Here is a 10,824-nt window from a genome sequence, read left to right on the forward strand (position 1 = left end):
CTGGAACACGCTGTCATACATGTCGATCCAGAGCATCCCAAACATGCTCAATGGGTGACATGTCTGGTGAGTATGCAGGTCGTGGAAGAACGGGTACATTTTCAGCTTCTAGGAATTGTGTACAGATCCTTGTTGCATGGGGGCTGTGCATTATCATGCTGAAACATGAGGTGATGGCGGAGGATGAATGGCACAACAATGGGCCTCGGGATCTCGTCACGGCATCTCTGTGCATTCAAATTGTCATCGATAAAATACAATTGTGTTTGTTGTCTGTAGCTTATGCCTGCCTATACCCATAACCCCACCGCCACTCTGTTCACAATGTTGACATCAACAAACTGCTCGCCCTTTACGATGTCATACACACGGTCTGCGGTTGTGAGGCCGGTTGGACATACTACCAAATTCTTTAAAAACTATGTTGGAAAACTATGCTTATAGTAGAGGAATTAACATTCAATTATCTGGCAACAGCTCTGGTGGCCATTCTTGCAGTCAACATGCCAATTGCAATCTCCCTGAAAACTTGAGACATCTATGGCATTGTGTTGTGTGACAAAATTGCACATTTTAGACTGGCCTTTTATTGTCCCCAGCACAAGGTGCACCTGTGTAATGTTCATGCTGTTTAATCAGCTTCTTGATATGCCACACCTGTCAGGTGGATGGATTATCTTGGCAAAGGAGAAATGCAGGAATGTAAACAAATCTGTGCACAACATTTGAGAGAAATAAGCTTTTTGTGCATATAGAACATTTCTGGCATCTTTTATTTCAGCTCATGAAAAATGGGACCAAAACTTTATATTTTAGTATAAAATCAATCTTCCCAAACTCTGTGGAGTTATTTCCCCATTATAGAATATAAACCTGTGAATAATACATGTTAATATTATATTTGGTGTTATTATCAAACAATGTTTCATTAGAAAAATGAATATCTATCGATGTTGGCTATGAAATGTATAATGAAAACTCTACAAGGAAAAAATAGCTTGGCTAAGTCAGAAGTTATGCTTTCTCTTATGGTTGGTTAGCTTCGATAGCCCCCTCTATTCCACGGTTATACTAGACTACAATCAGTAGGATACTATTTTAAAACGAGCTATATGTACTCTACCAAATGTTACCCCCCCCCCCCCCCCCCCCCCACTGCTTTACATCTCTTTATGAATAGGGATAATGAGAACAGTCAGAAAATATGATATGGACAGATGTAGATGGGTACCGAAGGGGGCGACCACTCCACGCACACCCCTTTTCTCCTCCATGGTACGAACCGGTTTTGTAAATCGTGAGTTCTCTGCTTGGTTGCCATTCCTCGGCTGTGCTGCTGGTTTGCAGCTTCACCACTCTCTCTGTGCACTGTGTGACTCAACGTGTGACTGTGTTTAGGGACTTATTCCTGCCATTTATCTCCGATTCTTCAGCTCTTCATTTCTTCTGTTTTGTTTTTTCTGACCACAAATAGGCCCGCGGGTTTATGTAGTAGTTTTTATTTTATTATTATTATTATTATACATAAACTGCGTTTCCATTGATCCCCTTCGGTTTGTGATGGCGATACGTTTCTGTTCCGCGACTCCGGCAGTGATGAGGAGAGAGCTGTTTTGATCTACACTTCTAACGGAAGAAATAACAACTCTACCGGAACGGAAATCATTTTCTAGTCTTGGGGCGATTCATTCCAAATAACGACGTGTATACGTTGGATGTGTCTTCGGAATGGTAAGGATATTTATTAGGGAAATGTGCATGATGTTGCAAAACAGCTGTACGCGAGCATCATGCAGCAGAAATTGCGTACAGGGGCTCGGGCTCCGGTTGAATCCAAATGATTTATCGGTTGAAGTCCCGGATCGTGAACGTTAAACTGCAGATAAGAATTCTCATCGCTAGTCTACCCAAGGAGCCCCATTTCAGAGCTGTTCATGTACTTTAACGACTGGAGAATGCTGAATTGTGCATTTTGACACAGATAGGATAATGCACGGTTTTTGGTAGACTACTGTACGGTCCCTGTGTAGCGGATAAGACGTTGGTCATTTACCGGGCTACCGTAGCTTTACCGACAGGGTTGCCTGAATTGTGTCTAGGTACAAAGCCGATGTCTACGTCGTGTCGGGTTGAATACACTTGAATTTGATCTAATGTTTCACAATGTATCTCTTCGATTTCTTTAGAAATGTGTGTCAGGGGGTGATTGAGTCGGTGCAGACAACACGGTGAACCATTTTGCGTGGGGTAGGTGGCTGAAAAATCCTGGCTGAGAAAACCCTCAACTCCCTTTTCTTATACCGACGCGGAGTTCAGGGTACCTCAGCTACCTAAAGACAAGAATCAATTCCAATAGTCTGAATCCTGATGAGGATGAAGTCGGATGATCAATGGAACCTATAATAGATATGACAGAAATGTACTGTATATTTTCATAGTACTTTTACTGGCAAGGTTTTTTCCTTAGCTGCGATATAACAGCACATACTAGACTCTATGCGACTTGGGTGGCCATGTCATTTTAATATCACTAGGCTTTGCTCCCCAATGCTAATAATATCTATTTAATAATATTATGGACTTAAGACTTCCAGAAGATTTTAATCAATCAATTACATCAATCACTGCTACACCATTTAGCCTATATAACATTAACTTTGTTCAATACTGAAATATCTGAATTATCAAAAGCTTTAAATCATCTAGGGAATTGTTTATTACAATGGTTTATTTTATTGCAGGTTCAAAGAACTTAATGAGTGATTATTTTTGTTGTTGTTGGCTACTCTTGTGTTGTTTAAGCTGTTTGAAGTGTCATAATTAACGCTTCATAGTAATTTCCAATTGTTTAATTGATATTGGGAAATAAACAGCATTGCTTGGTTGGTTATTGTTATGAGAAAAGCATACTGATACACACACACACACACGCATGAACGCACGCACGCATGCACACACACACACACACACACACACACACAGCATTTGGAAAGTATTCAGACCCCTTGACTTTTTCCACATTTTGTTACGTTACAGCCTTATTCTACAATGGATTAAATCGTTTCCCCCCCCCATCAATCTACACACAATACCCCATAATGACATCACAATACCCCATAATGACATCACAATACCCCATAATGACATCACAATAATGACATCACAATACCCCATAATGACATCACAATACCCCATAATGACCAAGCAAAAACAAATTTTTGAAAATGTATTAAAAATAAAAAACTGAAATATCACATTTTATATTAGTACTCAGTACTTTGTTGAAGAACCTTTAGCAGTGATTACAGCCTCGAGTATTCGTGGGTATGACGCTACAAGCTTGGCACACCTGTATTTGGGGGAGTTTCTCCCATTCTTCTCTGCAGATCCTCTCAAGCTCTGTCAGGTTGGATGGAGAGCATTACTGCACAGCTATTTTCAGGTCTCTCCAGAAATGTTTGATCGGGTTCAAGTCTGGGTTCTGACTGGGCCACTCAAGGACATTCAGAGACTTGTCCCGAAGCCACTTTAGGTGCCTTTTAACAAACTCAAAGCAGGCTGTCATGTGCCTTTTTACTGACAAGTGGCTTCCGTCTGGCCACTCTACCATAAAGACCTGATTGGTGTAGTGATGCATAGATGTTTGTCCTTCTGGAAGGTTCTCCCATCTCCACAGAGGAACTCTGGAGCTCTGTCAGAGTGACCATCAGGTTCTTAGTCACCTCCCAGACCAAGGCCCTTCTCCCCCGATTGCTCAGTCTGGCCGGGCAGCCAGCTCTAGGAAGAGACTTGGTGGTTCCAAACTTCTTCCATTTAAGAATGATGGAGGCCACTGTGTTTTAGGGGACCTTCAACACTCATGAGTGGGCTCCTGAGTGGCACAGCGGTCTAAGGCACTGCATCTCTGTGCTAGAAGCATCCCTACAGACCCTGGTTCGATTCCAGGCTGTATCACACCCAGCCGTGATTGGGAGTCCCATAGGGCAGCGCACAATTGGCCCAGTGTCGTCTGGGTTAAGGTTTGGCCGGGGTAGGCCGTCATTGTAAATAAGAATTTGTTCTTAACTGACTTGACTAAATACTGCAACATTGTTTTGGTACCTTTCCCCAGATCTGTGCCTCGACACAATCATGTCTCGGAGCTCTACAGATAATTCCTTCGACCTCATGGTTTGGTTTTTGCTCTGACGTGTTCTGTCAACTGTGGGACCTTATATAGAATAAGGCTGTGTAACGTAACAAAATGTGGAAAAAGTCAAGAGGTCAGGAAACTTTCCAAATGTGCTGTATATATACACACACACACACACACACACACACACACACACACACACACACACACACACACACACACACACACACACACACACACACACACACACACACACACACACACTGAAACGGTATTAAAAAAAGGCTTCCCTGAATCACCTATCTGGTCCCAGGCATGTTGCATTCAGAGCCAGGCTTATTTCTGAAGGCTCCCAAGCCTCAGCCTCACATCATGTCCTCTTTTTGTTACCTCTGAATCAAACCCTCTGCTGGTAGTTGAGCTCCCTAAGAGCTAAGGGCTTCGCTGCTTTGTGCAAAAGCCCACAAGTGCTTCAATAGGCTGTAGTGGGTTCGGTGTCTTGACCTCAGGTCTACCGGGGGACTCAAGAGTTGTGCTCTGTGGAGGAAGAGAGGGAGTGAGGAGTTAAATGAGAAGTCCCGTCGGAGGTTGACCTTTGTTAGGAATGGCCTGTTTTCCCCGCGGCCGTAATTGTCCTGCTTGATGAGCAATGAGGGACGAGAGGGCCACAGCCTCGGCAGCAACACACACACACACACACACACACACACACACACACACACACACACACACACACACACACACACACACACACACACAGTCCTGGGCATGAAGACAAAACAATCTGGCTCATATCAGCTGCTTTTGTTCTGGTCGGGGTGATTTCTCTTTTGCAGAGAGGAATGAACTTCACTGCTGTGAAAAATATTATTTAAAATAAGATATTAAATAAGAATCAACATATTCAAATGTTTTGGTCTACTATCAAATTGCTGTACATTCACAATGCCCCAGAGTGTGGAGATTGGGCATCCAGCTGCAGTGCTGCCTGATTGGTTGGTTACATTTCATAAACCAATTGGCTTGTTTCAATTAATCTCAACAATAATGGAGAGAAAACAATGACTTGGTTCCATATCTCTCTCTCTCTCTCTCTCTCTCTCTCTCTCTCTCTCTCTCTCCCTCTCTCTCTCTCTCTCTCCCTCCCTCCCTCTCTCTCTCTCTCTCTCTCTCTCTCTCTCTCTCTCTCTCTCTCTCTCCCCCCTCCCTCCCTCCCTCCTCTCCCCTCTCCCTCCCTCTCTCTGCCAGGAGTTAACCAGGGGATACTTATTATGTCATAATTGTTCATAAAACTTTACAGCCAAGTCATTTAGTAATTTGTGGTCAGGTCAATAAGGGTAGCTGCAAAGGTATTTTAACATTTAAGGAGGCCAGGCTTGAATTCAAAGGAAATTGACATGTATTTGTGAAATGCTGTACACCTCTATTTTACTTGTCTATAAATTGCCCTTAATACAGTCCCTCCACACCAATGCCAGACTCTGAAAGGAACTCTGGAACGCGAGAAAGCTGGAGCACAGGCCTATATCGTTTGTTGAGATAAACTGACACGTATTGGTGAAGTGCTGTGCACCTCTGCTTTACCTCATCCTGATTACCTCTAGTCTCTTGTGACAGATTTAACATTAGGTTCCCTGAGATTAGACTTCCTCAATCAATCAATCAATCAAATCAAATGTATTTATAAAGCCCTTCTTACATCAGCTGATGTCACAAAGTGCTGTACAGACACCCAGCCTAAAACCCCAAACAGCAAGCAATGCAGGTTTAGAAGCACGGTGGCTAGGAAAAACTCCCTAGTCTCTTGTGACAGATTTAACATTAGGTTCCCTGAGATTAGACTGCCCCTAAAATGTGTGATGCCAGGATGGAGGTTCCCCTTACCAGGCCTATATACAGTACCAGTCAAAAGTTTGGATACACCTACTCATTCCAGGGTTTTTCTTTATCAAAACTATGAAATAACACATATGGAATCATGTAGTAACCAAAAAAACTGTTAAAACAAATCAAAATATATTTTATATTTGAGATTCTTCAAAATAGCCACCCTTTGCCTTGATGACAGCTTTGCACACTCTTGGCTTTCTCTCAACCAGTTTCATGAGGTAGTCACCTGGAATGCATTTCAATTAACAGGTGTGCCTTGTTAAAAAGTTAATTTGTGGAATTTCTTTCCTTCTTAATGCGTTTGAGCCAATCAGTTGTGTTGTGACAAGTTAGGGGTGGTATACAGAAGATCACCCTATTTGGTAAAAGACCAAGTCCATATTATGGCAAGAACAGCTCCAATAAGCAAAAAGAAACAACAGTCCATCATTGCTTTAAGACATGACTGTCAGTCAATCAGGAAAATCTCAAGAACTTTGAACGTTTCTTCAAATGCAGTCGCAAAAACCATCAAGCGCTATGATGAAACTGTCTCTCATGAGGACCGCCACAGGAAAGGAAGACCCAGAGTTACCTCTGCTGCAGAGGATAAGTTCATTAGAGTTACCAGCCACAGAAGTTGCAGCCCAAATAAATGCTTCACAGAGTTCAAGTAACCAACACATCTCAACATCAACTGTTCAGAGGAGACTGTGTGAATCAGGCCTTCATGGTCGAATTGCTGCAAAGAAACTACTACTAAAGGACACCAATAAGAAGAAAAAATCTATTTAAACTTTTTGGAGTCCTGACCAAATTTACATAGAAAATGTGAGTTATAGATCTGCCATTCTCATTTAAAAGCAAGTCTAAGAAGTGTTGATATGTTCTATGTGCACTATTTCTGTGCTTCCCGTTCTTAAGTTTAGTTTTTGCGTCTTTTACTTTCGGTTTTGTCCACAAGCTTCAAACAGCTGAAAATACAATATTTCTGGTTATATTGAAATAAATGTCTCAGTGGTTTAGATGGTACAATGATTCTCAGTGGTTTAGATGGTACAATGATTCTCAGTGGTTTAGATGGTACAGGGATTATATCCCTATATCCTGTCTGAGTTAAAGCACCTGAGTGATCAACATTCCCTGTGTCAGTCAGTACCAGTCCTACCAGGCTGATGGTGTCAGTACCAGTCCTACCAGGCTGACGGTGTCAGTCAGTACCAGTCCTACCAGGCTGACGGTGTCAGTACCAGTCCTACCAGGCTCACGGTGTCAGTACCAGTCCTACCAGGCTCATGGTGTCAGTCAGTACCAGTCCTACCAGGCTCATGGTGTCAGTCAGTACCAGTCCTACCAGACTCATGGTGTCAGTACCAGTCCTACCAGGCTGACGGTGTCAGTACCAGTCCTACCAGGCTGACGGTGTCAGTCAGTACCAGTCCTACCAGGCTCACGGTGTCAGTACCAGTCCTACCAGGCTGACGGTGTCAGTACCAGTCCTACCAGGCTCACGGTGTCAGTATCAGTCCTACCAGGCTGACGGTGTCAGTACCAGTCCTACCAGGCTGACGGTGTCAGTACCAGTCCTACCAGGCTGACGGTGTCAGTACCAGTCCTACCAGGCTGACGGTGTCAGTACCAGTCCTACCAGACTCATGGTGTCAGTACCAGTCCTACCAGGCTGACGGTGTCAGTACCAGTCCTACCAGACTAACGGTGTCAGTACCAGTCCTACCAGGCTGACGGTGTCAGTCAGTACCAGTCCTACCAGGCTGACGGTGTCAGTACCAGTCCTACCAGGCTGACGGTGTCAGTACCAGTCCTACCAGGCTGACGGTGTCAGTCAGTACCAGTCCTACCAGGCTCATGGTGTCAGTCAGTACCAGTCCTACCAGGCTGACGGTGTCAGTACCAGTCCTACCAGGCTGACGGTGTCAGTACCAGTCCTACCAGGCTCATGGTGTCAGTACCAGTCCTACCAGGCTCATGGTGTCAGTACCAGTCCTACCAGGCTGACGGTGTCAGTCAGTACCAGTCCTACCAGGCTGACGGTGTCAGTACCAGTCCTACCAGGCTCATGGTGTCAGTACCAGTCCTACCAGGCTCATGGTGTCAGTACCAGTCCTACCAGGCTCATGGTGTCAGTACCAGTCCTACCAGGCTGACGGTGTCAGTCAGTACCAGTCCTACCAGGCTGACGGTGTCAGTCAGTACCAGTCCTACCAGGCTGACGGTGTCAGTCAGTACCAGTCCTACCAGGGTCATGGTGTCAGTACCAGTCCTACCAGGCTGACGGTGTCAGTACCAGTCCTACCAGGCTGACGGTGTCAGTACCAGTCCTACCAGGCTGACGGTGTCAGTACCAGTCCTACCAGGCTGACGGTGTCAGTCAGTACCAGTCCTACCAGGCTCATGGTGTCAGTACCAGTCCTACCAGGCTGACGGTGTCAGTACCAGTCCTACCAGGCTGACGGTGTCAGTACCAGTCCTACCAGGCTGACGGTGTCAGTCAGTACCAGTCCTACCAGGCTCATGGTGTCAGTACCAGTCCTACCAGGCTGACGGTGTCAGTACCAGTCCTACCAGGCTGACGGTGTCAGTACCAGTCCTACCAGGCTGACGGTGTCAGTACCAGTCCTACCAGGCTGACGGTGTCAGTACCAGTCCTACCAGGCTCACGGTGTCAGTACCAGTCCTACCAGGCTGACGGTGTCAGTACCAGTCCTACCAGGCTGACGGTGTCAGTACCAGTCCTACCAGACTCATGGTGTCAGTACCAGTCCTACCAGGCTGACGGTGTCAGTACCAGTCCTACCAGGCTCATGGTGTCAGTACCAGTCCTACCAGGCTCATGGTGAGAGTAAGCAGGTTGCCTTTACAGCAGACCAGCTCAGCGCTTAGAGGGAGAGTTGGAAACTTGGAAACCGAACTTGAAACACGTGCTGGATGGATGTAGCCTATTCACACTGGCATGGCTTCATGCGTCAGCCAGGTCAATGGTACGGCAGCCAGGCCAATGGTACGTTAGCCAGGCCGATGGTACGGCAGCCAGGCCAATGGTACGGGAGCCAGGCCAATGGTACGTTAGCTAGGCCAATGGTACGGCAGCTAGGCCAATGGTACGGCAGCTAGGCCAATGGTACGTTAGCCAGGCCAATGGTACGGCAGCCAGGCCAATGGTACGTTAGCCAGGCCAATGGTACGGCAGCCAGGCCAACCTCCTACATCCTTTATAATTAAACATAATAATAATTGCCTGTCGTGAACTCACCAACCCCCTAACTAGAGCTGACTTTGGTGATATCTACTAGATACAGTAGACTCCTCCATTAGATAATAGATACAGCTATAGTAGACTCCTCCATTAGATAATAGATACAGCTATAGTAGACTCCTCCATTAGATAATAGATACAGCTATAGTAGACTCCTCCATTAGATAATAGATACAGCTACAGTAGACTCCTCCATTAGATAATAGATACAGTAGACTCCTCCATTAGATAATAGATACAGCTATAGTAGACTCCTCCATTAGATAATAGATATAGCTATAGTAGACTCCTCCATTAGATAATAGATACAGTAGACTCCTCCATTAGATAATAGATACAGCTACAGTAGACTCCTCCATTAGATAATAGATACAGTAGACTCCTCCATTAGATAATAGATACAGTAGACTCCTCCATTAGATAATAGATACAGTAGACTCCTCCATTAGATAATAGATACAGCTACAGTAGACTCCTCCATTAGATAATAGATACAGTAGACTCCTCCATTAAATAATAGATACAGCTATAGTAGACTCCTCCATTAGATAATAGATACAGCTATAGTAGACTCCTCCATTAGATAATAGATACAGCTACAGTAGACTCCTCCATTAGATAATAGATACAGTAGACTCCTCCATTAGATCATAGATACAGCTACAGTAGACTCCTCCATTAGATAATAGATACAGTAGACTCCTCCATTAGATAGATACAGCTACAGTAGACTCCTCCATTAGATAATAGATACACTAGACTCCTCCATTAGATAATAGATACAGTAGACTCCTCCATTAGATAATAGATACAGCTATAGTAGACTCCTCCATTAGATAATAGATACAGCTACAGTAGACTCCTCCATTAGATACTAGATATAGTAGACTCCTCCATTAGATAATAGATACAGCTATAGTAGACTCCTCCATTAGATAATAGATACAGTAGACTCCTCCATTAGATAATAGATACAGCTATAGTAGACTCCTCCATTAGATAGATACAGCTACAGTAGACTCCTCCATTAGATAATAGATACAGTAGACTCCTCCATTAGATAATAGATACAGCTACAGTAGACTCCTCCATTAGATAATAGATACAGTAGACTCCTCCATTAGATAATAGATACAGTAGACTCCTCCATTAGATAATAGATACAGCTATAGTAGACTCCTCCATTAGATAATAGATACAGCTACAGTAGACTCCTCCATTAGATACTAGATATAGTAGACTCCTCCATTAGATAATAGATACAGCTATAGTAGACTCCTCCATTAGATAATAGATACAGTAGACTCCTCCATTAGATAATAGATACAGCTATAGTAGACTCCTCCATTAGATAATAGATACAGCTACAGTAGACGCCTCCATTAGATAATAGATATGTCTTAGGGGTCTATATATCATTGCCACTTTTTGTCAGGTAATGTATTAAGTTACTGTTAAAACCCTGTCTCCCCTTTCACCTTCCCAACATGGGACCTGTTAAAGGATGCTGTGATTGGAGGGAACGGGGGATGAGGAGAGGAGGAGTGGG

At 44.2% G+C, this 10,824-nt stretch overlaps 1 protein-coding gene across 1 annotated transcript in view; it reads left to right on the forward strand.

The window, feature by feature from the left end:
* The first annotated feature begins 1,296 nt into the window (after positions 1-1,296).
* Positions 1,297-10,824, forward strand: part of tenm4 (teneurin transmembrane protein 4) — a 653,198-nt gene continuing 643,670 nt past the window's right edge. Inside the window, 1 exon segment of the mRNA XM_082966126.1 lies at positions 1,297-1,731. The gene's annotated coding sequence lies outside the window, so the exon portion shown is untranslated.

The sequence above is a fragment of the Salmo salar genome, chromosome 20 (genome assembly GCF_965601325.2).
Source record: "Salmo salar chromosome 20, fSalSal1, whole genome shotgun sequence".
NCBI lineage: Eukaryota > Metazoa > Chordata > Actinopteri > Salmoniformes > Salmonidae > Salmo > Salmo salar.